Here is a 27,783-nt window from a genome sequence, read left to right on the forward strand (position 1 = left end):
TCTTGTTACCATCAACCTTAGACGCACAGTTCGGGAACCCCTACCCGAGATCCGCCGGTTTTGACACCGACAATGTGTCATCGGATTCTTCTCTGACCTGGGTGAGAGAGAGAAGATAGAAGAAGAAGAGGAAGATGAGTTGGACAATGATGTGGCATGTTCAGTGGTCAAAACCATGCCACGTCAGCACAAAACCACCTGAATCCATTTGAGGGACGAAAAATATCCGGTTTCAACAATTGAGGGACTAGATTTTCCTAGTTTTGTAGTTGAGGGGCCATTTCTATACTATCGGTAAAGTTTCTTTTTAGAACGAAGGCTCAAGGGGAGCCCGACCTTGAATTAACAAAGCCATCAATGGCCAGGATTACACAAGGCCACCAAATAGGAGCGACCGAAAGATACAAGTGAGCTGACTGAGCAGCTTACAACGCAACGCACACTACTGCACACAAAGGAAGAGACTTGAAAGACCAGCAAGTAATGTCGAAGCCTGCTGCACATCGGCACCAAAAACAGGAAAACAGAGAAGCCTCAGGGATCAACCAAAGGCCTGTAAGCACTGAGAGCAGCCGGATCATGGGATTGGGACCTCGCAACCTGTCTTCCAACGCCGAAGAAGACCCCAATCCTCTCGCCTAGGCTCGAAGGCGCCGAACCGTCGGGCCGTTGGGCGCTCACCCGAGAGCACGGACATGTGTCGGTCGTAACCCAGAACCGGCATAGCTCACGGTTCTCACCACGCTGTAGGCTCACACCACTAGCTGCACTACCACCCGCCCGGGCAACCGAGAACAGCAGGAATGCCGCTGGGAGGATTATCGAAGAAACCAGCTACAAAGACCCTAGGGTGAAGCTTGGAGAAGCCTCTGATTGGACTCGCAGCCGACGGGCGCTCTCCTACCACGGCGTCACTCACCCGGAGAACCAGACGACCCAAGGCGGCGCCTCCAAGGAGGGAACGACGCGCAAGGCGCCGCCACCGCCCAACCCGAGACGAGTTTTGGGTTTTCACCTGGGATCTGGGACGGGGATGGATAGGGGAGTCCTCAGCGGTGCCTCGAAGGAGAAAGGCGATGCGCGCATGCGCCATCACCGCCGTGGTTGGAGATCCTACCAAGGGTTTCCCCCGGACTCGAACTATGCCATCAACACTCCGCCGGCACCGGAACTAGCAGCCAAAGTTGCAGAGCGGACAGCCGGAGGGAAGGAGTGGGCAGAGGAGAAGAAAACAGCCCGACCTTCAGATCTGGATCGGAAGAAATCCGCGCCATGACCACCACCCGCCGGCTCCACGCCGCTCGAGCAGCCGAGAAGGCCGACTGCCACATCCCGCGCACGCCGCCTGCCGCAGAGGCCGCGCCGCCTCGCCGACCGGGGCCGTCGCCCCGGAGTCCGTGGTCCCTTGCAAGGGGAATGAAGCGACGAGAGACCTCGCCGCCACCTTCATCGGCGGCCGCTGCGACTTGACTGGCGTCCCACAGGTGGCGGCAAGGGGAGCAGGTGCTGGGGGTGGGGGCGCCGGGGGAAACCCTAGTCGCACGCGGAGGACGACATGGGAGCCACGCGGGGGGGGGGGGCCTATAACTTATGCTGGGTGCTAGGGAAGAAAAGAAAGGGAAAGCGGTTTTCTTCAAGCCGAAGTGGAGCCCGGATAATTGAACGAAGGTTGGGACAGAACTCCAAAATAACAGATCCTTTCCTACTAGTTTGCTGTTCCGGTTGGGAAAGCAAGAAATGGGATAATCATTTCCAGTCAATTTCTCCTAGTTTTCCTTCTGGAATTCCAGTCAGAAAATCAATGAAATAGGATTTGGATCAGAAAATCAGGAGAAGAAAAGCAACTGAACCATAGATCCTGCTTTGGCCAACCCTCAATTACCAAGTTCTTACTATCTAACTTAGCTTTTTTCCATCTGTCTAACCTTTGTCTATGAAACCTCGAATGCCTCTATACAGTGACGAAAATAGGGTTGTACCTGTAATAACATCCCTTGATAGCAGTATTCTAGCTAATGGTTCACGTGGGATTCCTTGCTACTCCCTCTGTAAAGAAATATAAGAGCGTTTATATTACTAGTCTAGTGATCTAAACGTTCTTATAAAAGTTTACATAGGAGTACTTCCTATAGCTCTTCTTGTCTACTATCGATAAAGGGACAAAAAATATACTTATCCCTTTTCAAACGCCACCGGAATACAAGTCGCCGGCCGGGTGGGTGCGCGCGAGGCTGGGCGAGACCCGTCCAGGTCCAGCGGGCATCAGTCAGATCGCGCATCCCGTAGCTTCTTCCCAAGTTGCAAGACCATGGTGCGGGCGCCCTCGCCTTCTTCTCTTCTCTACGCTCCCCTGCTCGTCGTGACCGCGCTGGTCGGGCAGTACCCGACGGGCTCGCTGCGGGTGGCGACGGCGCAGACCGTGGCGGCGCCGGTGCCCGTGCGCGTCGGGGTGATCATGGACTGGTCGACCAAGGCGTCGTCGGCGGTGTCGCTGAGGCGGCGGACCGGCATTCAGATGGCGGTGGAGGACTACTACGCGGCGCACCCGGAGTCGGCCGCGCGGGTGGAGCTCCGCTTCAGCGACTCCAAAGGGGAGGTCGTGGCGCCGCCTCCGCCGGTAAGCACCCTCCCTCGTCCCTCCCCTGCCGCAGCCGCACACACATGTTCGACCTATCTAGCTCCATGCTTCTCTAATCATAAGCTCTTTCGCTTCATGCATGCTGAAATGAATCTTGCTTCTCTAATCAAGCTCTTAATTACGCCGCGATAACACTTGAGATCGCACGCTCGTCTCGACCACCATCTTCCGTCCTGAGTTTTCCAATACTGCTCTAGATAGGCTCATCCGTTTGATCGTTTCATTCCCAGCATGGTAGGTAGGCACGCAATAGTTGCGCATTCGCTTAGCGGTTTCTTTTTCTTACGAAAAGATTTTAGCATGCATGTTTCGTCTTGGTCACCTAGCCAGTTCACTGATTAGTGGCTGCCGATACATACGTACTGTACTGTACTGTACGGGGGGGGTTCGAATCGTCTGTATCACTCACTCGATCTGTTGTCTTGTGCGGTGCGCGCTGCCTCCCACATGGCCTAGAACTGTCGTATTGCCCAGTCTCTGAAAACCGCCATTTTGTCGCCTCGCCAAGACGAGAACGACGGGACCGCCTTACCAAAAATGCTAGACACACAGACTAGAGCAACGGGACTTCACGGATCAGCTGATTCGTCCTTTTTGAATTAGGCTAAATAATTCCTCATCTCCTCCTAATTAACCGGCCCCCTGATTTTAACTAGTGGGACTGGGCGCCAAGCACCCGTAAAGCTCAGTTGATGTACACGTCTGCAGCATGTCTGTTACTTGATCGGTATCCTAGCCAGACACCTACAGCTTCTTGCTCCAGCTCTGTTATTGTGGGGGTTGATCTTCATCGTGGGGGCTGCGGGATAAGCTTTGTTATTGTGGAGAGTCGAGACACCTACAGCTTCTTCCTCCAGCTCCATGCCATTGCCATGCATGCACGTCGCCTTCTCCACCGCGTGTACGTGCTAGCCCGCGAGCTGGTCAAGCTAGCTACTACTACTAGTAGCGTACTCACGGTGAGTCCATCATATCGATCGGGACCGATAGATTGGTTTAGCTTAGCCCCGTACCCCGAGTAGCACCAAATGTTAGCGTGGGCACGACAACGTACGACAGAGATGCCTCTCAGATCTTACTATACCACTATCCATTCCAACTCTTTGATTGCACCCTCATGCATCGGATCCAAGTTTCAACTGGTGTGACAGCAATCATGTGGACGCATGTGCATCATCCAACGAGTCACCAGAGTGGAATGCTAGCTCCAGTCGTCCAGTATTTAGGCCCTGTTCGGATCTGCTCCACTCCGCAACTCCACTCCCGGAGCTGCCGGAGCGGCGCCGAACGCCACAGCTCCGTGGAGTCAGAGGAGTGGAGTCTGGCGGAGTGGCAAAAGCTGAGCTCCGCGTGTGACTCCCGCAACTGATAGGTTGGCTGATAAAATAATTATTCTCCCGTGGATAGCAAACCCCTCCCGTGACCATATGGAGTGGAGTCAACAGCCAAACATGAAATCTACTCCTGCTTTTGCACGTGGAGCTAGGAGCAGGGAGCGGAGTAAAGAATTTAAGGGAGTGGAGGGGATCCAAACAGGCTCTTAATGCTGAAAATCTCTCTACGCTAACTCTACTTGTCATGGCCACTCATCATCTCTTCATCATCGTCGCTCATCAGTTGATACACCTTTGCTTCGCCACGTGCTTTATTTAGAAAAGGAGGAATGCCCCGGGCCTCTGCATCGGGATGATGCATACGGCCATATTATTAATTATTAACACGAGACCTTACAAAGTCGTACAACAGTAAGACCAAAACCACCGTCTAAGCAACATCTGTCGCTACTCCTATCCAGTTGATGAAGGGGCGCTGATAGTCTGGGCCTAATACCAAACAGACTTTGCAGTCAAACCTAACATCTAAGACCTGAGGTCCCAATCTGCCGGGTATGGGCACCCACCAGTCCGGCGTGCTCCTCAACCAGGACGCCATTCCGGGTATGAGGCCGCCGCAGCTACCTACCACCAATCCATCTTCAGAGCTGTACTGCTGCATCGACCTTGCCCGGTCTAGCTGCCGCTGACGCCACCATGATACTAGACAGCGTCGACCTCCTGCGCGTGTCCATCACCACACATCTGACGCCAATTCTCCGCTGCTCCATGCCGCCAAGAGCCGCCGCCATGAATATGTAGAAAGAAACACCGCTCCACCGAAGAAGCCATCCGCTGGTCCCTCGAGCCCGAGTGCATCTCCAAGAATGTCGCCCCCATGGGGGTAACGACACATGAATGCCGCCGTCATCCGATCAACTGATCTAGGGTTTCCCCCGGAGGTATTGGGTGGGTTTGGGATTTGTACCTCGATGATTCCTTCATGAAGGAAACGATGATAAGGGCATCGTCATCACCGGCTTCGACCAACGGCCGAGGACCAAGTTTTCACTCGGATCCGTCCCAAGACATCCACCCGACAACCTGTGCACTGTCTCGACCGCCTTCAAAGCCCCAGATCTAGCCGCCTAGATCCGGCGACCAACCGCAACAGCAGTGCCACCGTAGGAGCCCTGGCACACCGGCCACTGCCTGAATGCGCCACCACTGGAGCCTGGGAGGAGGACTCCTACTCCACTCGCCAAACCGCGAGAGCCGCCGAGATCGATCCCGTACGCTCATCAGCGTCTCTGATCTGAACCAATCCGCGGCAAAATCACGAGATCGGCGATGCAGATCCGCCTTGGATAGGGATAGCACCACGCCATGCCGTCGCGGGAAGCCCGAGCTTCACCCGCCGCCACCTTTCAGGGCCGCCGCCCCGGGAAACAGCCGCCGCCGACAGGCCGAGCCCCCGGCCACCGCGACCAAGGTCGCCATGCCCGCGAGCCCATTGAACGGTCAGCGCCACCAGCTCTTCCTCGGAGCCGCCGCTCTGGCTCCCCCGCCCAGCACCACGCTGCCGCCTTGCGCCGTCGCCTAAGGCGCCGGCGCGACGCAGATCGGGGGAGAGCGCCCCTGCGCCATGGGTGACCCGCCTCACCTCATCTGGCACGGGAGGGAAGAGAGCCTCCGCTGCCGCCATCAGCCGCCTGGGGCTTTGCCCGGCGACCTCCTCTGGCGGCGGCGGAGGGAAGGGGAAGGATGGACGTGCCTGGCGGCGGCAGCTAGGGTTTTCACCCGAGCCGCCCTAGCGGGAGGGCGACGAGGGCGTAGGGTCCTCGCTCAAAAAACAATCTTGTGGCTCCCAAAGCATGCAGTCCAAGCTTTTTTTTCGATAAAGGGTGGATTTTATTAACTCAAAATGAAGCATCAAGTGAGTACAAACACAATGAGCCCACACCCGACCTCTGCATAGCTAGGATGCACACAGCCAACACCAACACACACACACGAAAATCACACCGGCAACTAGCAAAGTCAAACATTACCGAAGCTATGCCTTAGTGGACTAAAAAAAGAAAAAGAATACTCCGAAGCGATCAAATCAGTGATCAACAAACTACGGCAGCAACCATATCCGCACCAATCTAGCAGTGTAGTCCAAGCTAGCAGCATCTTTTCTCAAAATTGGATCTTCATCATTTCATTCAGCTAACAGTGTACTCCATTCGTGCTCGAAAGGAAGGCATATAAGTTTTGTTTGAAGTCAAACAGTGCAAAGTTTAATTTGACCAAAATTGTAGTAAAAGCTCTCAACAACTACAATACTAGACAGGTATTCCTCCGTCCGGAAATACTTGTCGGAGAAATGGATTAAAATGGGTGTATCTAGAACTAAAATACGTCTAGGTACACTCTCTTCTCCGACAAGTATTTTTGGACGGAGGGAGTATAATATAAAAATATATTAGATTGCGTATTAATATTTCCATTTTTTTGTATTTGTTCAGAGTTTTGTATATTAAAAAACTATAAGCCTTCTAAAACGTAGTTGAATATTGTTTCACACTGATAGATTAAATGTTCTTTTGTTGTTGACAAAAACACATAAAATGTTAATTTGCCCTCAATCTGACTCATTTTTTATCGCTCTTTCGGGCCTGATACTCTGCTTGTGTTGTGTTGTTGTTGCAGCGTTGGACCTGATAAAAAATGACCAGGTGCAGGCCATCATCGGGCCCAAGACATCGGCGGAGGCGGAGTTCGTCGCCCATCTCGGCAGCGGCGCCCACGTCCCCGTGCTCTCCTACTCTGCCACCTCCCCGTCTCTCTCCCCGGCGCAGACGCCGTACTTCGTGCGCACCGCCGCCAACGACTCCTTCCAGGCCACCCCCGTCGCTGCCGTCCTCGCAAGCTTCGGGTGGCGCGCCGTGACCGTCCTGCACGAGGACTCCCCGTACGGCGCCGGCATCCTCCCGGCGCTCGCCGACGCGCTCCAGAGCGTAGATGGCGCGGCGATCGTGGACCGCGTGGCTGTGCCGAGCGGCGCGGACGAAGACGCCCTCGACGCGCTGCTCTACCGCCTCAGGGCGATGCCAACGCGCGTGTTCGTCGTGCACGCGACGCATGACCTCGCCGTGCGGCTCTTCCGGCGGGCGAGTAAGGCCGGGATGATGTCCGGCGGCTACGCCTGGGTTGCCGCCGACGGCGTCGGCAGCTTCCTGGACAGGTTCGACCCCGAGGACCTCGACTTCATGCAGGGCGTCGTCAGCCTCCGGCCTCACGTGAAGTACACGAAGCAAGTCAAGAACTTCTCTGCGCGGTTCAGGGCAAGGTTCCGGAGGAAGAACCCGGCCTCCGACGATGACCTCCTCAACGACGCGACCGTGATCAGGCTCTGGTCGTACGACACGGCCTGGGCGATCGCCGCGGCGGCTGAGGTGGCCAGCGTACCCGGACCGTGTTAGACTATGTATAACTTCTGTAACTATATACGTATTGTAACACAACCATTATATATAATGAGATAAGCCATCCCTAGAAGGTTGTGCTGGTTCCCAAAACTTATTGTCTTACATGGTATCACGCTAGGTTACGATCGCTTCCGCTTCTAAACCCTAATACCCGCACCGCCGCCGCAGCCGCCGCCGCCTTCACCGCCGCCGCCGCGCCACCGATCACGCCGCCGCCATGTCGAGCGCCGCCACCACCGGTTCCACTGATGCGGGCTTCCTCCCGGCCTCTCTTGTGGCTCTGCTCAACCTCCCGCTCGATGCCGTCTCCGTTCCGGCTCCGATCGGGACAAGGAGCATCGGCTCCGTCTTCTCCACGCCGCCGGCGCCCTCGCTCGGGCGTGTCCTCGTGGTCCACACCGCGGCGTCGCCGTCCGCTGCGGATTCCGTAGGCGTCGTCCCGCCGCTCCTGCCGCGAGCGGATCACACCGCCCCGCTGGCGGGGTTGGCGGCGTCCGCCCCGGCCGCGGGCCTTGCGGCGTCCGCACCGGCCGCGAGCTTTGCGGCGCCCGCCCTGACTGCGGTCCCGCCTCCTCCCGCATCGGCTTCGGTGCCTCCGGCTGCCTCCATGGTGTTTGCACCCCAGGCAGCCTCCTCGATGGGATCGTCTTCGCCGTCGCCGTTTCACTTCGGTCATCTCATCACCATCAAGCTCTCCGCAGACAACTACATCTTCTGGCGTGCGCAGGTTCTCCCGCTCTTGGGGAGTCACTACCTGCTAGGCTACGTCGACGGATCGCTTCCCTGCCCACCCGCGCTGGTAGACAGCGTGCACGGTCCGGTCTACAATCCGGCCCATCGCGTCTGGACGGGGCAGGACCAGGCGAACCTCTCCTCCATCCAGGGGTCGCTCTCGCCGGCAGTTGCCGGCCTTGTTGTCTTCGTGAAGACGTCTCATGAGGCCTGGACCATCCTTGAGCGCACCTTTGCAGCGCAGTCCCAGGCTCGTGTCTCTGCACTCCGTCGTCAGCTTGGAGAGTGTCAGAAGCTTGACTCCACGGCCACTGAGTTCTACAACAAGGTCAAGGGCCTTGCCGACACATTGGCCTCCATTGGACAGCCCCTCACCGACTCCGAGTTCAACTCGTTTATTGTCAATGGTCTTGATGAGGAGTATGATGCCTTAGTCGAGATCATCAACGAGCGGGGTAACTCGACACCCATGTTGGCACACGAGGTTTTCTCTCGGCTTCTTCTCACTGAGCAACGGGTCGAGACTCGCCGCACCAGGGGCACTGGCTCTCTCTCGGCCAACGTCGCCACCAAGGGTGGCCGCTCTTCTTCATCACCCCGGTCTCCCTTGGGGCTGCCACCGTCGCCCGCCTCGGCCCCTCCACCTACTGCGACCTTACCGGGGGCTGGCGGTCCACGTGTGTGTCAGCTTTGTGGCCGCGATGGGCACTGGGCCTTCAAGTGTCATAAGCGCTTCCAGCGAAGCTTCCTTGGTCTTGGCAATGACGGCAAAGATACACGCAACAATGCCCGTCAGGTCGCCATGGCTGATCGTCCCGCGCCGCAGAAGCACCAGGGACACACTCAGTCCTACTCCATCGATCCACACTGGTACATGGACTCTGGGGCGACAGAGCATCTGACCAGCAAGATGGGAAGCTTCACACTCGTGAACCCTATCATGGCTCCGACAAGATCCACACCGCCAATGGAGCAGGTATGCACATCTCTCATATTGGTCAAGCATCTCTTCTCACTAGACATGCCAATAGGAGTCTTCAGCTTCGCAATGTTCTTCGCGTTCCATCTATGACCCGCAATCTTCTTTCAGTTCCTAAACTCACACGTGATAATAATGTACTTTGTGAATTTCACCCTTTTGATCTTTTTATTAAGGATCGGGGCACGAGGGACATTCTTCTTAGTGGGCGGTTGTGCCAGGGCCTCTACCGTCTGGAGCATCCTGGCGTCGCTCGCGTTTTCAGTGGAGTTCGGGTCTCTCCATCACAGTGGCATGCTCGTCTTGGTCACCCGGCCACACCTATTGTCCGTCATATTTTGCGTCGTCATGAGCTTCCTAGTTTGTCTAGTAATAAAGATGTAGCAGTGTGTGATGCTTGTCAGCAGGGGAAGAGTCATCAACTTCCTTTTTCGGAGTCCAGTCGTGAGGTGAAACATCCGTTAGAACTTGTGTTTTCAGATGTATGGGGTCCTGCTCAGACTTCTGTTAGTGGTCATAATTACTATATCAGTTTCGTTGATGCTTATAGTCGCTTTACCTGGCTTTACCTTATTAAACGCAAATCTGATGTGTTTGATATTTTTGTTCAGTTTCAAAAACATGTTGAACGTCTTCTCAAGCACAAAATTGTTCATGTCCAGTCGTACTGGGGGGGCGAGTACCGCAACCTCAACTCTTTCTTTCAGTCGCTTGGGATAGCTCATTGTTTAGCATGTCCACATACACATCAGCAGAATGGTTCAGTCGAACGTAAGCATCGTCATATTGTTGAAGCTGGTCTTACTCTTTTGGCCCATGCATCTGTTCCGTTTCGGTTTTGGAGTGATGCTTTCACCACTGCATGCTTTCTCATCAACCGTACTCCTACTCGTGTTTTAAACATGAAGACTCCCATTGAGGTTCTCCTTAATGAACAACCTGATTATACCTTTCTCAAGGTATTTGGGTGTGCTTGTTGGCCGCATCTTCGTCCATATAACATGCGCAAGCTTGAGTTTCGTTCTAAGAAGTGTGTTTTCCTTGGCTATAGCTCTCTTCATAAAGGTTACAAATGTCTTCATGTTCCCACTAATCGTGTCTATATATCTCGGGACGTCGTGTTTGATGAGCATGTTTTTCCCTTTGCCAACCTTCATGTGTCCACTGTCGAACCACCATCCCTGCATTCATCCTCTGTTGCTTCTGACCAATTTGATGATGTTGCATACTCTCCTTTGCTGTTACCTAACCATGGTGCAGGAACCGGACGTGGAGCTCGTTTGGAGCTGTTGGAGGATTCACCATCATCATCGTCGTCTTCTGGTGGGCACGTCGATCGCCCTATGTTGCATGGCATCGATTCGCGTGCCCATGCATGGTCACCCGACGAGCCCGTCGCGCCGAGCATCTCCACTGCTCGGTCTGCTACGCCAGTGATCGCCGAGTCTCCAGCGGCTCGGCCTTTTTCACCAGCGGCCGCCGAGTCGCCCGTGGCTCGGCCCGTCACGCCGTCTTCGCCCGCGGCTCGGGTCCTCACGTCGCCTTCATCAGCGGATCGGTCCGCGACACCGGCCGCGCCACGGCCCACTATGCCGAGCTCGCCATCGGCCCGGTCTAGGATGCCGGAGTCGCCAGCTGCTTCGTCTGCTCTGCCGGTTTCGCCGGTGGGCCGGCCTTCTTCGCCGACTGAGTCCGAGGCTACCGTGCCTGGCTCCTCGTCACCGGCTGACTCATCAACGTCGCCGTCCTCCAGCCCGTTGCAGGCTGCTCCGTCGACCTCGGTGGTTCCTGTGTCTCGACCACATACACGCAGTCGCAGTGGCATTTTCAAACCTAAGGAACGTACGGATGGTACAGTTGCTTGGTTGGCTGCTTGTTTGGCTGCTGCTGTTGCGGATCCATCTTCTGAGCCTCGCTCATATCAGGCTGCCCTTCGCATTCCACATTGGTGAGAGGCTATGGAGCAGGAGTTTCATGCTCTTCTTCGTAACAAGACATGGACTCTCGTTCCTCCACCACCACGGGTAAATGTTATTGACTCAAAATGGGTATTCAAAGTGAAGAAGCATTCGGATGGATCTATTGAGCGTTACAAAGCGTGACTTGTTGCTCGCGGTTTTCGGCAGCGTCATGGTCTTGACTATGAGGACACCTTCAGTCCTGTCGTCAAGCCTACCACTATTCGGCTTCTTCTCTCCATTGCTGTTTCTCGTGGTTGGTCACTTCGTCAACTTGATGTGCAGAATGCCTTTCTACATGGATTTTTGGAGGAAGAGGTTTATATGAAACAGCCGCCTGGTTTCTCTGATCCTGATCGTCCTGACTATATCTGTCGTCTTTCCAAAGCACTATATGGTTTGAAGCAAGCTCCTCGTGCCTGGCATGCCCGCCTTGCCTCTGCCCTTCGTGCTCATGGGTTTGTGCCGTCCACTGCTGACACTTCATTATTTCTTCTACAGAAGCCAGAAGTCACTATGTATCTTTTGGTATATGTCGATGATATTATCCTTGTCAGCTCTTCTCAGTATGCTGCTGATGCTCTTGTCTGCTCTCTTGGTGCTGATTTTGCGGTCAAGGATCTTGGGAAGCTTCACTACTTTCTTGGAGTTGAGGTCACTTCTCGTGCTACTGGTCTTGTCCTTACGCAGAAGAAGTACTCCTTGGAGTTATTACAAAAAGCCGGCATGCTGAAGTGCAAACCGACCACCACACCCATGTCGTCTACCGACAAGATAACAGCTGTTGATGGTGAGCTTTTGTCTCCTGCGGATGCCACAGAGTACAGAAGCATTGTTAGTGGACTTCAGTACTTGACGATCACGAGACCAGATATCTCTTATGTTGTTAACAGGGTTTGTCAGTATCTTCAGGCTCCCAGAGATACTCATTGGGCTGCTGTTAAACGCATTCTTCGTTATGTTCAGTTCACTCTGACTTTAGGTATGCATATTCGGCCGACTTCCTCTCGGATCCTTTCGGCCTTCTCTGATGCAGATTGGGCTGGTAGCCCAGATGACAGGCGATCCACGGGGGGTTATGCAGTATTCTTTGGCTCTAATTTGATCGCCTGGAGTGCTCGGAAACAGGCTACTGTGTCACGTAGCAGTACTGAAGCTGAGTACAAGGCTGTGGCTAATGCTACTGCAGAGATTATTTGGGTGCAGTCTTTGCTTCAGGAGTTGGGTTTGTCTCAACCACAGCCTCCTATTCTTTGGTGTGATAACATCGGTGCTACATACCTTTCTGCAAATCCAGTATTTCATGCCCGAACGAAACACATTGAAGTTGACTATCACTTTGTACGGGAACGTGTATCACAGAAGCAACTCCAGATCAAGTTTATCTCGTCTAAGGATCAACTTGCAGACATCTTCACTAAGCCTTTACCACTACCACAGTTTGAGGCTTGTAGGCGCAATCTTACCCTTCTCAGTTCTTTAGAAAGTGGCTAAGATTGAGGGAGGGTGTTAGACTATGTATAACTTCTGTACCTATGTACGTATTGTAACACAACCATTATATATAATGAGATAAGCCACCCCTAGAGGGTTGTGCTGGTTCCCAAAACTTATTGTCTTACAGACCGGCATTCCGCACACCGCAGAGTAGCACAGCGCGCCCAGACCTGGACCGTCTCGGCGTGTCGGCCACCGGAGAAGTGCTTCTCAGGGCGGTGCTAAACACGACTTTCGACGGGATGGCAGGCTGGTAGACGGGCAGCTGCAGGTGGCGGCGTACGAGATCGTGAACATTATCGGGAACGGCGCCATGACGGTGGGGTACTGGACGCCGGAGTCCGGCATCTCGCGCGACCTTAAAGTCGGCAGCGGCAAGGCTGCACGGCAGTTGAAACCCATCCTCTGGCCGGGCGAGATGCTGTCCCCGCCTAGAGGCTGGACGGCGTCGCAGAACGAGCGGGTGCTCAATGTCGCTGTGCCGGTGAAGCACGGGTTCAAGCAGTTCGTGGACGTCTTCTCCGAGAACTCGACGACGCCGAAGATCACCGGCTACTGCATCGACGTGTTCGACGCGGTGATGAAGAATCTTCCCTACCCGGTAAGCTACCGCTACGTGCCTTACAACGCCAGCTCGGAGTCGTACGAGATGCTGGTGGACCAGGTGAGCGAGGGGAAGGCGGACATGGCGGTGGGGGACGTGACGATCAGAGCGAGCAGGATGGACAAGGTGGACTTCACGGTGCCGTTCACGGAGTCCGGGTGGGCAATGGTGGTGGCGACACGGCCGGACACGAGCGCCAGCGTGTGGATCTTTCTACAGCCACTGACCACCAGCCTCTGGCTCACCAGCCTCGCCTTCTTTTGCTTCACCGGCTTCGTGGTGTGGGTCATCGAGCACCGCATCAACCCGGAGTTCCGGGGCACGCCGTCGCAGCAGTTCGGCCTCATCTTCTACTTCGGCTTCTCCACCCTCGTCTTCGCACACAGTAGGCATCTTGATAACCATCTCATCATCTCAATTCTGCGGACTTCTTGAAGAACTCTGCATAATCAACCTTGATGTTGTTTTTACAGAGGAGAAGCTGGAGAGCAACCTGTCGAGATTTGTGGTGATCATATGGGTGTTCGTGGTGCTGATCCTGACGTCGAGCTACACGGCGAGCCTGACGTCGATGCTGAGTTGCTGACGGTCCAGCAGCTCCGGCCGACGGTGACGGACGTGAAGGAGCTCCAGAGGCGCGGCCAATACATCGGGTACCAGGAGGGCACCTTCATCGAGCCCATGCTCAAGAAAATGGGCTTCGACGATCGGAGGATGAAGAAGTACAGCACGGTGGAGCAGTACGCGGTGGCGCTGTCCAAGGGTTCGGCGAACGGCGGCGTGGACGCGGTGTTCGACGAGATGCCGTACCTGAAGACGTTCCTCTCGCAGCACTGCGACGGATACATGCAGGTGGGGCCCATCTACAAGACGGACGGCTTCGGGTTCGTGTTCCCGAGGGGGTCGCCCATGGCGGGGGACGTGTCGCGGGAGATCCTGAAGCTGGCGGAGGGGGACAAGATGGCGCACATCGAGAAGGCGTGGTTCGGCGAGCCCGGCGCATGCCAGAACGCGCTGGACGGCATCGGCCGCGGCGGCGGCTCGTCGAACCTTAGCTTCTGGAGGTTCGGCGGGCTGTTCCTCATCACCGGCGTCGTATCCACCCTGATGCTGCTGCTCTACCTCGCCATCTTCGCGTACCGTGAGCGCGAGGAGCTCCGGGAGGCGGAGGCGAAGGCTGAGGCCGAGGCTGCGCGCGTGGCTGCAGCACTTCGACAGGAAGGACCTCAAGTCCCCCACCTTCAAGACGTGGAACGACGGGTCCCCCAGGAACGGCAACGACTCCGCGGGCAGGACGCCAAGATGGAACGGCGGCGCCGGCGACGCGAGCATGCCGCCGAGGGACAGTGGGGAGGAGCATCAACATGCCATGGAAGGGACCAGCCCGCTGAGCGTGTACATCAGCTCCGAGATGAACGCCGGCTCTTCGCCGGAGGGGACGCCGGCGTCGAAGATCAGTGAGTCGTTCGAGCAGAGGATCGAGGGGGCAGCAGCCGCCGTGGAGGAGACAATGCCAACGGCCTCTCAGTTGCAGCAGTAGATTCTAGTAGTACTAGTTTAATTTTGTAGTAGTAGAACGCATTTGCAGAGGAATGCTAGTACAGGAGTTTCGTATAGCCTTGTGGCACTAATTGTATTTTAGCCATAAAATTATTCGAGTGGACACTTATAGGAAACTCAAAAGAAAATAGTTCATCGATAGGGAAACGTTTCCCTCCGGACGACCGGCCGAGCGGTCGGCTGGTCGCCCCTGGCTCGCTCGCTCTATCACGTGAGGAACAGGCTGGTTCGACGCCCAGCGACCTTGTTTTTTGCTCCAGCCGGCGAAGATTGTAACGGATCCCCATGGTTTGCTACAAACACAACGCCGAATGCTACAACCACCTGGAGGGGAAGCTACAACCAGCGTCGAGGGAAGCTATAACGCGCAACCAACGACATGCTTTTTTGCTACAACCGAATTCGCTTTGTGCTACTTCTGACTTTCTTTTTTGCTACAACCGTGGCTGACCGCAGGCGGCAAGCATGGTGACCGTGGGCGGCGAGGACAGGATCGCGGATGTTTGCTACGTGCTACAACCGGCGTTGCAATTTGCTACTACCGGCATCCAATCCGGCTGCAACCGGCATCGTGGTTTGCTACATCGCAAAACGATATTCTGATTTTTGCTACAATCAGCATCATGTTTTGCTACAAACATACTGCAAAATGCTACAACCGGCAGATGCTACAATGGGTACTGGTATAAGATAGAAGGACGAGAACGAAGATGCTACAATGGTGGAGGGAAAATGCTACAACCATGTACACAGATTGATACGAGTAAATAAGCATTGTAATGCGACGATGGGGTGGATGCTGGGACGACGAGCGGCTGCCTGAGGACGAGGATGGCGACGCGGCGGTAGCTTCAAGGTTGTAGACGAGGTTTTTCGCGCTGGAACCGGCGAGGATCTGTGCTACAAGCTCCATGGAGCAATTTCTTTTTAGAATCGCGGGGATAGGATTTGCGAGGGCGGCGACCGCCGGCGGCCGGCGGCGAGCCCGGGTGTGCTGCGGTGCTTCGAGCCCGATCGCCTGGCGGCGGATTACGGTGGAGGTCAATGGCGCTCGCTGCAGCCTGTCCTCTTCGCGGCGGTTGCAATTTCTGCAGGAGAACGATTGAGGAGAACGACGAAGCAGCGACCACATCTGACGGCCAGCTGATGTTGCATCTTACGGTCGCGCGGTGACCGACCCAAATTTGGGCCGGTGCCCATCGGAACAAAGACGATGAGACCAAGCCCAACCTACACTGCAGGCGGACGTAGAAGGCAAGACATCCCAATCAACTGACGTAGAAGGCAATACATCCCAATCAACTGCCAAGTGAGTAAGAAGTTTTCAAATGCATGAAGGGCGTCATCACCGGCTCCGGCCACCGACCGAAGACAAGGTCTTCACTCGGATCTGCCCCCCTAAAGGTTTTGGTTCCCTATAAACAAGGACAACCATTTTTCAATCAGCACCCTAAAGGTTTTGTTTTCTTACAAATAAGGACGAAATTTGAACAAGTCGGGGGAATTTTCGCTAGAAATTTTGGCAGCATAACGCTTCATCGGATAGAAATGCACCCAGAGACATTATATATCACATATTTATAGTTGAGAGTACAAATACAACAACTTGCTTGTGCCCTTTGCCTCATCCTATACCATCCACCATTACCATTACCAGGATTGCTGATATCTAAGAGCTATTACCTTCCTACATATCTACTCCAATGCATCCATCCTATCAACACAACAGTTCTCAAAAGAACTACAGTAACTAATCTTGACGAACAACAACAGCAAGTCCATCCATCATCATGGCGGCCTCAGGTTCACCATCCCGACGCCCACCTCCTTCTCTTCTTCAGTCACACCACAAGCTAAGGAGAGCCAGCCACCATCAGCAGCAACCAAAAACCATACGACATGCTAAGATTTACAACATCATTCGTCTCCGAGCCCTCGCCCTCCTGCGGTTGTGGCTCCAGGCCCCTACCTAGGCAAAGAGACAAAGAGAGAACAAGATCATCAATTAATTAATCAGCGGCCAGTTACCAGCTCTCCACACTACAATGGCAAGCAAGCATATCTTACAGAGTCAACACTACAACAAAACACAACCAAACAACTACAGGAAGAAGCTAGCCCAGTCCAAGTTCCTCAATCCGCTTTGCTTGCTTTGTTTTTCTAACCCCCTATTGTTCTCGGCATTCCAGGAAAAAGCTGGAGCCACAAGAAGCCTACTCTTCTCGGTGCTACAGGAAGCTACATCTAAATGATTATGATCCAGCAAACTAAAGATAAAAAACTACAATTTTTATCAGATTTCAAATCAAGCTTCTGCCATAGAAAGTTGACACATTTTGTGCGTCCAGTTTAGTCCACCAAGCAGAGGAGCCGCAACTAAACAGTGTCTATCCAGTAGCAATTGTAGGTGATAATAACAGTGAGCTAGTTCTCTCCCAGAAAAAAAATGTGAGCTAGATCAAGTGCAAAGTGGAACACCGCAAAACAGCCTACGTAGCTAGTGCATGGCCATCAACATGATCCAGAGAGATATCACCCAAACTAGCCTCATCCAGAACCTCAACATGATCCAGAGATATCACCCAAACTAGCCTACACAAATTACAGAATTTCTCATACTTCTGCACAAGCACGAACCTAGATAGAAGTCGAGTGGCATCAATCAAGCAGCAAACCAAGCCCCGGGATATACCTCACCCAACTCAGCCCTGCCCTGGTAATCTACAAACCAGGCAGGCAGGCAGCCCAGCCCAACCCAGCCCTGACCGAGCTGCTTATTATTCTGTAACATACATACATACACAGTACAAGAAGAACCATTTATGAGTGCAAGCCGAGAAGGAGATGAACCTTGTGCGAGGCGGCGTTGTCCACGTCAAAGTCAGACTCGACGATGTCCTCCTCGTCAGCTTGGGCATGAGGCAAGAGATCCCAATTAACTGCCCAATTTCATACAGCAAAAAAACGTTCAGTTTTCTCGTTACATCAAGCAAGAAAATGAGGCAGTAAAGACACTTGCAAACCATTAAATTTAACTATACACACATATCAGAAATCGTAAGCAGATTGCACAATAGTGTCGTAAGATAGGAAAAGGGCTTCCGATCAAACCAACAAACACCATCAAATAAATTATTAAGCTAGCAAGGTAATATCCATTCCGAAGCCCACATTTGTTAGCCAACAAAAAGAAATCCTACAACACTGGCTCCATATCAAGGAGAAGACCACAAAATTAAGAAAGATTAACTTTCACATGAAATTCAGCTAACCTGAGAATTTCCATAATGCTAATTATTCTAGCCACTTGTAAATGCTAAGTAGGCATTGGCATTTTACACATGAAAATAAAGTCACTAGACATGAGGTTTTGATCTCTCCAGAATGAACTTGCCCTCTACGTTCTGGAGAAGACAGCATTCCTCATCATCTCAGAATCCAATACACGTTTCACAGCACCTCACTAGACATGCCTTGGTAAAAAGGGATCTAAATCAAATGTCATCTATTCTAGTACTACCTCCGCTGCTAAATATATGACATTTTGGCAGTTCAAATTGAATTGCCAAAACGTCATATATTTAGGAACGGAGGTAGTACACATTAGCAACTAGAAACAACCATGTTGCAGTACGCCAGCTCGAGGACTCACCTTTAATGTTTGTGCCCATCACCGTGGACAGCTGAACGAAGATGATAAGACCAAGCCCAACACTGTCCGCGGACGCAGAAGGCAAGACATCCAATCAACTGCCCAATTTCATACAACAAAAAAGTTCAGTTTTTTCTCATTACACCCAACAAGAAAATGAGGTAGAAAAGACACAAGCAAACCATTAAATTTATACACAGAGAGCCTAAAAATCGTAAGTGGATGCTAGTAATCATGTTGTTCAGAAAAGAGACTAGCTATGTATGATCAGTATTGACAAATAACTGAGCAGCGTCCCTTAGATGTTATTTGACCATGCGATCATTTCCGCATGAGTCATTACAGGTCTGTAACTGTAAATTGGCTCATCACGGTTGTCAAAATCAAAACACCAAGTGTTAATGGCCATTTTTGCGTGACATGTGCATGTATGTAAGAGCCACTCGTTCCCTGGGAGAGAGAACTCGGAGGGCAAACAAGAGGAGCGAACTCAGGTTACAACGAGATGACGTTGCTTCAAGGAAACAAGTCCACTAGGAACTGATCCTACTCAAAGGTTGATCATCGCAATGACCGGATGACGCAACACAAACAAAACGCAAGTTCAGCCAGATGACAAATCACACAAAATTCAGAACAAATGTGACCCTATAATTCAAATGGATGACATGCCTAGATTCAACAGTCCCTTGCAGATTGTTCACAAGAGATGGCCTCGAACCCTCTGATAAGGATTACATGTGCACACAATATAAAGGTTATCATATTCAATCATTTGGGGAAAGGATCCTCATATTCAATCAACTTCTAAAAAATGAAACAAATCAAATAGGGAAGAGGAAATAGGCGAAACAAACCAAGATAGACTTCTAGCTTGGAATCCTCTGATAAAGGATTGCAGTTTTGCACAGTATAATCACAGTAAATAATTTGGGGAAAGGATCCTCATGTCCATTAAAAAAATTTAGCAGTGTGCGAGAAGGATATGGGTGTGATTCTGCGATAAAACAACGCATTTTGTGTTTTTGTCCATCGTGCCAACTCTGTTTTGTTGCAGCACGTATGAACATTATTCCATTGGTTCCACAAATGCAAGCCACAAGAGCAAGGCACTCCCCAAACATTACATATGGTATCCATCAAGGAAAAGCCCACAAAATTAAGATGCTAATCTGAGAATTACCATAATGCTAATGTCATTGCTAACTAGGCATTGACATTTTTCACATGAAAATAAATTCACTAGACATGAGGTACTGATCTCTCCAGAATGAACTTGCCCTCTATGTTCTGGAGAAGACAACATTCCTCCTCATCTAAGAATCCAACACACGTTGCACCACACCTCACTAGACATGCCTTGGTAAAAAGGGCTCTAAATCAAATACTCCCTCCGTCCCATAATATAACAGTGTTTTTTACACTACACTAGTGTAAAAACCGCTCTTATATTATGGGACGGAGGGAGTACCATCTAGTCTAGTACACGGTAGCAACTAGAAACAACCATGTTGCAGTACCCCAGCTCGACGACTCACCTTTATTGTTTGTGCCCGTCAGCCATCGCTGGTGGGGAATTGAAGAAAGACGATGAGACCAAGCCCAACCTACACTGCAGGCGGATGTAGAAGGCAAGACATCCCAATCAACTGCCCAATTTCATACAACAACAAAGTTCAGTTTTTTCGCATTACATCCAGCAAGAAAATGAGGCAGGAAAGGCAGTTGCAAACCATTAAATTTATCTATCAGAAAAATCATAAGTGGATGCTAGTAATCATGTTGTTCAGAAATGAGACTAGCTATGTATGACTAGTATTGTAGCATAGAAGCTCTTTTCGGTACAAGAAACATGCTGATAATGTATAGTAGCAGACCAGAACCATATTTGAGTAAGGAAAAACATGACAATCTCCACTAGGAGAACAAGCTAAACTTGCTAGCGTACATACATGATCAGAGCAACAGCCACATCACACAAATAACCTACGTGAGGCAATAGTGCAGATCACAATAAACATATCCTTGCTAAAGAAAACCTGAATAAATCAGTTGCTACTGTAGCGAACTCAGCACGGCAAGCAGCCAAGTAGTGTAGCACACTAGCTAGCACGGCAAGCAGGCAGTAATGAAGAGTACAACAAGCAGTAAGCAGCACCTAGTAGCGAGCTGAGCACGACAAACAGACAAGTAGTGTAGCACACTAGCACCCGCAACACACACCACTTTCCACACAAGCATGCAAGAAAATGGAAAGAGAACACCAACCACGTGCTACTCGGTACATACCTCAACTCATGAAAAAAGATCCAGCTCACCACTTGGCCATCTTCATCAGAAACTCTAGCCATGCAATCTGTCTACACATCATAGCTTTGAATAGTGAGTTGCAGTTCAAAATATTCTAACATATTCATAGGCAGTTCACATTGTCGTCGCAGAGCAAGGGGAAGAAGAGATTCGGGAGGACTCACCTTTAATGTTTTGCAGCGACGGCACGGTGGAGAGCTAGGCGAAGATGACGAGCCCAACCTACACGACCGGTGGAGTGCATGAGGCAAGACATTCCAAATCAACTGCCCAGTTTCATACAGCAAAAAAGTTTAGTTTTTTCTCATTACATTCATGAGGCAGAAAAGACACTTGTAAACCATTAAATTTATATATACACACAGATCAGAAAAATCATGTGGATTGCATAGTGTCGAGTAAGATAGCATCGGGAACCAACAAACACCGGCAAATAAATGATTAAGCCAGCAAGGCAATAGCCATTCCAAAACTCACATCTGTTAGTGAACAAAAAGAAATCCTACTACACTAGCTCCATATCAAGGAAAAGCACACAAAATTGAGAAAGATTAACGTTCACATGAAATCCAGCTAATCTGAGAATTTCCATAATGCTAATTATTCTAGTCACTTGTCAAGTAGGCATTGACATTTTTCACATGAAAATAAAGTCACTAGACATGAAGTTATGATCTCTCCAGAATGAACTTGCCCTCTATGTTCTGGAGAAGACAATATTCCTCGTCATCTAAGAATCCAATACACGTTGGAAAACCTCACTAGACATGCATTGCTAAAAGGGGCTTTAATCAAATATCATCTAGTCTAGTAACCTTTCATTGTTTTTGCCCACCGAAGTAGAGAGCTGAACGAAGACGATGAGACCAAGCCCAACCTACACTGCCGCCGGATGTAGAAGTCAAGACATCCCGACCAACTGCCCAATTTCATACAACAAGAAGTTCGGTTTTTTCTCATTATATCCAACAAGAAAATGAGGTAGAAAAGACGCAAGCAAACAATTAAATTTATCTATGCATGCAGATCATAAAAATCATAAGTGGATGCTAGCAGCCATGTTGTTTAGAAATGAGACTAGCTATGTATGATTAGTATTGTATCATAGAAGCTCTTTTCAGTGCAAGAAACATGCTTACATTGTACAGTAGCAGACCATGACCATGTTTGAGTAATGAAATGAACATGACAACCTCCACAGGGGGGAAAAGCTAAGCTTGCTAGCATAAAATACATGATCAGAGCAACAACAACATTATACAAATAATCTAGGTGAGGCAATAGTGCAGATCACAATAAAAATATCCATGTTGCTTGACTTGTCAAGACTTAAAAGCTCCTAACACACATATGCTTGGTCATTGACAAATAACTCAGCAGAGAGCCTGCATGTGTATGATTGATGTTGAACGTAATATGGCAACGCCTAGTGCTGTACGTGACAGATATTCAGAGTCCTGAAGATAACTATCGCCCGGGACTCCAACCGAAGATAGACTAGGATCTAGCTCGTATGCGTTTATCTTTGTAACCTCTCTTATCTCTTCTTCTCCAAGTTGTAATCTGAACCAACTTGTACGCTATACCAGGAGGTCGCGACCTGGCTATATAAACACGCAACCGTCGCCCAGGATGGGTACGACGTTCCTCCATATGGTATCCGAGCCAAGAAGTCTTGAGTTCAAGACCCTGCCAACGCAGTATTAAATAAAACGATTCTGCGGCCTACATCGATCCCATGTCTAAGGACTAAAATAGCCTAGACGTGAGGGGGAGTGTTGAAATATATTGCCCACCTCTCTCCATCTATTGAATTCATGCTCCAGCCAGTTGCTCCAAAAGTCCGAACTGATGGAGAGAGGTGGGCAATATATTTCAACACTCCCCCTCACGTCTAGGCTATTTTAGTCCTTAGACATGGGATCGATGTAGGCCGCAGAATCGTTTTATTTAATACTGCGTTGGCAGGGTCTTGAACTCAAGACCTCTTGGCTCGGATACCATATGGAGGAACGTCGTACCCATCCTGGGCGACGGTTGCGTGTTTATATAGCCAGGTCGCGACCTCCTGGTATAGCGTACAAGTTGGTTCAGATTACAACTTGGAGAAGAAGAGATAAGAGAGGTTACAAAGATAAACGCATACGAGCTAGATCCTAGTCTATCTTCGGTTGGAGTCCCGGGCGATAGTTATCTTCAGGACTCTGAATCTCTGTCACGTACAGCACTAGGCGTTGCCATATTACGTTCAACATCCTCCCTTAATCACAACTTGGTCAAGTTGAGATTACGCTTGAACTCTTCAAAATTTTGTGTGGGCAAAGCCTTGGTGAATCCATCTGCAACCTGATCACGAGAATGAATGAACCGAATTTCCAACTGCTTGTTTGCAACTCGTTCTCTAACAAAGTGGAAATCAATCTCAATATGCTTCGTCCTTGCATGAAACACAGGGTTAGCAGACAGGTAAGTAGCACCAAGATTATCACACCATAAACATGGAGCTTGGGTAGTCTTCACACCAAGCTCTCGTAGCATGGACTGGACCCAAATAATTTCAGCTGTGGCATTGGCCAAAGCCTTGTACTCAGCTTCAGTACTGGATCTTGATACAGTGGCTTGTTTCTTTGCACACCATGATATTAAGTTTGGACCAAAAAATACTGCAAAACCACCAGTAGATCGTCTGTCATCTAAACACCCTGCCCAGTCAGAATCAGAGAATGCACTAACAAGTGTAGATGAAGACTTGTTGAAAGTGAGGCCTAGATTAACTGTGTCCTTCACATATCTAACTATGCGTTTAGCAGCTGTCCAATGAGTTATAGTGGGTGCATGAAGAAACTGACAAACCTTGTTTACTGCAAATGAAAGATCAGGTCTTGTCAAAGTCAGATACTGAAGTGCACCTACCAAGCTCCTGTACCTGGTACTGTCATCTTGACCCAAGGGCTTTCCTTTTGTAAGTGACAATTTTTCTATGCTGGACAGTGGAGTTGGTGAGGATTTACATCCTTGTAACCCAACTCTTCTTACCAGATCAGTGGCATACTTTTCCTGAGAAAGATGAAGACTATTTCCTTGTTTGTTGACTTCAATCCCTAGGAAGAAGTGCAAGTCACCCAGATCCTTGAGTGCAAACTCAGCATTTAAATCCTTCAACATTCCTGATATAGCCTCATTAGATGAGTTTGTGACAATAATATCATCAACATATATAAGGACGAATATTGTTGTTTTCAACTTGTTGTAAATGAACAAGGATGTGTCAGACTTAGAAGGAACAAAACCAAGAGTTTGCAATTTGTGGCTTAATCTGGAATACCATGCCCTAGGAGCTTGTTTGAGTCCATATAATGCTTTATCAAGCTTGCACACATGGAACGGCTTATTCTTGTTTTCAAAACCAGGAGGTTGTTTCATATATACTTCCTCTTCCAGAACACCATGAAGAAACGCATTCTTGACATCTAGCTGGCGAAGGCTCCATCCCCTGGAAACAGCAATAGAGAGCACAAGACGAATAGTTGCAGCTTTAACAACTGGACTAAAGGTGTCCTCATAGTCTATACCGTACCGTTGTTTAAAACCCTTTGCAACTAGTCTGGCTTTGTAGCGATCAATGGTTCCATCAGCCTTCTTTTTAATTCTAAATACCCACTTGCAATCAATCAAATTTTTACCGTGTCGTGGCGGAACCAGATGCCACGTTTTGTTTTTGAGAAGTGCCATGTGTTCTTCCTCCATGGCTGCCTTCCAATTTTTGTCGCTGAGTGCCTCGCCAAGAGTACTTGGTTCATCTGTGGAGCACATTAAACTGAACTTTGTCAGTTGTTTGTAATCAACTGGTTTTATTACCCCTTTTTGGAGACGTGTCCGTGGAACAGCAGCAGCCGGTGGTGATGCAGAAAATCCTGGGATGGCGGTGTCAGAAAATCCTGTGAGAATCCCCGCCTCGCTGCCAGCAGGATCCTCTGTGCCAACGCGGTTTGGAGATGGTGAAGACGCGGCGGAATCAGGCGCAGAGAATCCTGTGTCGTGGGAGACATCCAGCGCAGACCCATCATGGCGCAATGATGAGGCGAATCCAGGCGGGCCCGCGCCGGATCGCGCGCCAGCGGCAGCGGCTGACAGGGCCGGATCTGCGGTGGGACCAGCGCCTACACCTGGCTCCTGGCGGTCCTGGCGGTCCCCGCCTGTGGGCTGGCGGCGGACATAGTGGCGGGGCCCATCATGAGCCCAGCGAATTTCGGGCTGCCGCATGGGGGCATCCGAGTGGTGGAGGCAGGCCGAATCGCCCTGGCCTGTGGCGAGGCGCCGAGTGGCAAGCGCGGGGCCACTGCTCGGCTGGCTGGCGGGCGACGCGGGTTTCCGTGCGGCGCTGCTCCCGGGCGACCCTGATCCCGAGGAGGATCCGCTGTCAGGCTGCGGTGGAGCTGATCCCGAGGAGGATTTGTCCCCCAGCCCTGGACACATGAAATATGGCGTTGTAGGCAGATTTTCTTCGCCATTTAGAGTGTGTCCTGCACCGTTTTCTGCGCTGTTCTCATCTGCATCATCATAGAACTCATGCACTTGGTTATGAACATTAGTCAATATTGGATCACCACAATCATTATCCCCATGAGCGATGCCGATAAGACTAGAGGGTAGAAGAAGAATTTCTTTGCGAAGTAGTGCCCCGGCATTTGGGTGGAGTTCAGAGAAAGGAAATTTTGTCTCATCAAAAATGACATCATGAGAGATATAAACTCGACCAGTGGAGATGTCTAGGCACTTAACACCTTTATGTTGGGCACTATAGCCAAGAAAAGCACATTGCTTGGAGCGAAACATGAGCTTGCGAGTGTTATATGGGCGAAGATTTGGCCAGCAAGCGCAACCAAACACACGAAGAGTTGTGTAGTCGGGTTTGATGTGGAGGAGACGCTCAATAGGAGTTTCATAGTTGATGACACGGCTAGGTAGAATATTTATGATATGAACCGCAGCAAGAAAAGCCTCGTCCCAAAACTTTAGGGGCATGGAGGCGCCGGCTAGTAAGGCAAGACCGACTTCAACGATGTGTCTGTGTTTGCGTTCAGCAGACCCATTCTGTTGATGGGCGTGAGGACATGACACGTGATGAGAGATGCCAATTTTCTGAAAGAACGAGTTTAACTTCTCGTACTCCCCTCCCCAATCAGATTGGAGAGCCAGGATTTTGCAATCAAATTGGCGCTCAACAAGAGCTTGAAAATTCAGAAACACTTGAAACACATCCGACCTTTTTTTAAGAAGGTAAATCCATGAAAACTTGCTATAGTCATCTATGAAACTCACATAATATGTGTGTCTACCAACAGAGGAAGGGGAAGGCCCCCACACATCAGAGAAAACAAGTTGTAGAGGCTTGGTAGAAACACTGGTAGAAATTGGATAAGGTAGCTGATGGCTTTTAGCCTTTTGACAAGAATCACAAATTTTCTCAACATCACGCTCTCCAACATACGGGAGCTTATTTTTCTTAAGTAATCTCTCAACTAAGGAAAAAGATGCATGTCCTAAATGATCGTGCCATGGTGTTGAAGACACTTTGGTGGCACTAAAGACTTGTTTATTGAACCTTCTAATTTCTGGAATCAAGGGGTAAAGCCCACGAACGCATCTACCTCGATATAGCTCCTTCTTCGTTGCCTGATCCTTGATCAAAAAGAAGTAAGGGTGAAACTCAAGAAAGACATGATTGTCAATGGCAATGCGATGAACGGAAAGAAGGCTTTTTGAAGCACTAGGGACATGCAAAATTTTCCTAAGATGAATTTTTCGATGAGGGGTTTTAATAATTGAGTGACCAACATGACTAATTTTCATACCTTCTCCACTGGCTGTGTGGATGTGATCTTTGCCACGGTACTTGTCGCGCATGGTCACCTTCTCCAGCTCACCGGTGATGTGGTTTGTGGCACCGCTGTCGACGTACCAATTGGTGTCGACGCCATAGGAGCCATCAGCAGCTCCGGCCACCTTCTCATCTTGTGAGGAATCATCTTCGTCTTCTTCAAAACGGTACCAACAATCTTTTGCCGAGTGTCCCGGCTTGCCACAGATTTGGCACCTGATTGCATCAGGGCGTGATCTGTTGTTGGAGGAGTTGCCGCGCCGGCCTCGATTGTTGGAGGAGAAAGGCCGGCCGCCGCGTGTGTTGTTGGCGCCGCTGCTGTTGCTGCTGTTTCCGTTGCCGGAGCCCCGGCCCTTGCCACTCCGAGGTGGGCCGCGATAGCGGGAGCCTCCGCCCCGGCCACGCGTGGCAGCGTTTGCTGACGACTTGAAGCCGCCCGCCGCGCCTGCTCCCTGGAACAGAGCCACCCGCTGGTCGAAGTTGCTCATCTGCCCGAACAGCTCGTCGAGAGTGACCGGGGTGGTGCGGGCGTCGAGGGCGGACACCAAGGGCTGGTACTCCATGTCAAGCGCGTTGAGAATATACGAGATTAACTCATCATCCTTCAACGGCTTGCCAGCCGCGGCGAGCTCGTCGGCGAGTCCCCGCATGTACGCGAAGAAGGTGGCCACCGATTGCGTTCCTTTCTGCGCATTGGTGAGGGCGGCGCGGATGTTGTTGACACGGGACAGCGACGTGGACGAGAACATGCTCGCCAGCGCCGTCCAGAGTTCGCGTGCGTGCGCGATGGAGGTGACCTGCACTAGCACCTCTTTGGATAGGTTATTCAAGAGATAACCAAGTACCTGCTGATCCTCGCGGAACCAGACGGCATGGAGTGGGTTGGGGATGGTTGCCTCCTTTCCATCCTTGTCCTTGCCGACGACGAACTCGGCCGGCTCCGCCGTGCTTCCGTCGACGTACCCGAAGACTCCAGCTCCTCTCAGCTGCGGCGTGATCTGAGTGCGCCAAAGAACATAGTTGGTGCGGGTAAGGCGCTCGGTGATCTGGCCGGAGAGAGGGGAGGAGGTGGCGGCGGATGAGGCCATGGCAGGAAGCTTCGGTGGAAGGAGGAGAGCTAGATGGGAAGAGTTAGGCTCTGTTACCATATTGAATTCATGCTCCAGCCAGTTGCTCCAAAAGT

General features: G+C 51.0%; 4 pseudogenes; 1 reads left to right on the forward strand and 3 right to left on the reverse strand.

Annotated features, from left to right (window-relative positions):
- The first annotated feature begins 2,230 nt into the window (after positions 1 to 2,230).
- On the forward strand, positions 2,231 to 14,737 carry LOC123134767 (glutamate receptor 2.8-like; annotated as a pseudogene).
- Positions 14,738 to 18,688: 3,951 nt separating this feature from the next.
- LOC123140275 (uncharacterized) lies at positions 18,689 to 18,788 on the reverse strand (annotated as a pseudogene).
- Positions 18,789 to 19,104: 316 nt separating this feature from the next.
- LOC123140326 (uncharacterized) lies at positions 19,105 to 19,210 on the reverse strand (annotated as a pseudogene).
- A 60-nt stretch (positions 19,211 to 19,270) lies between these two features.
- On the reverse strand, positions 19,271 to 19,364 carry LOC123140324 (uncharacterized; annotated as a pseudogene).
- Between the last annotated feature and the right edge of the window lie 8,419 nt (positions 19,365 to 27,783).

Source organism: Triticum aestivum, chromosome 6B (assembly GCF_018294505.1).
Source record: "Triticum aestivum cultivar Chinese Spring chromosome 6B, IWGSC CS RefSeq v2.1, whole genome shotgun sequence".
Classification (NCBI taxonomy): domain Eukaryota; kingdom Viridiplantae; phylum Streptophyta; class Magnoliopsida; order Poales; family Poaceae; genus Triticum; species Triticum aestivum.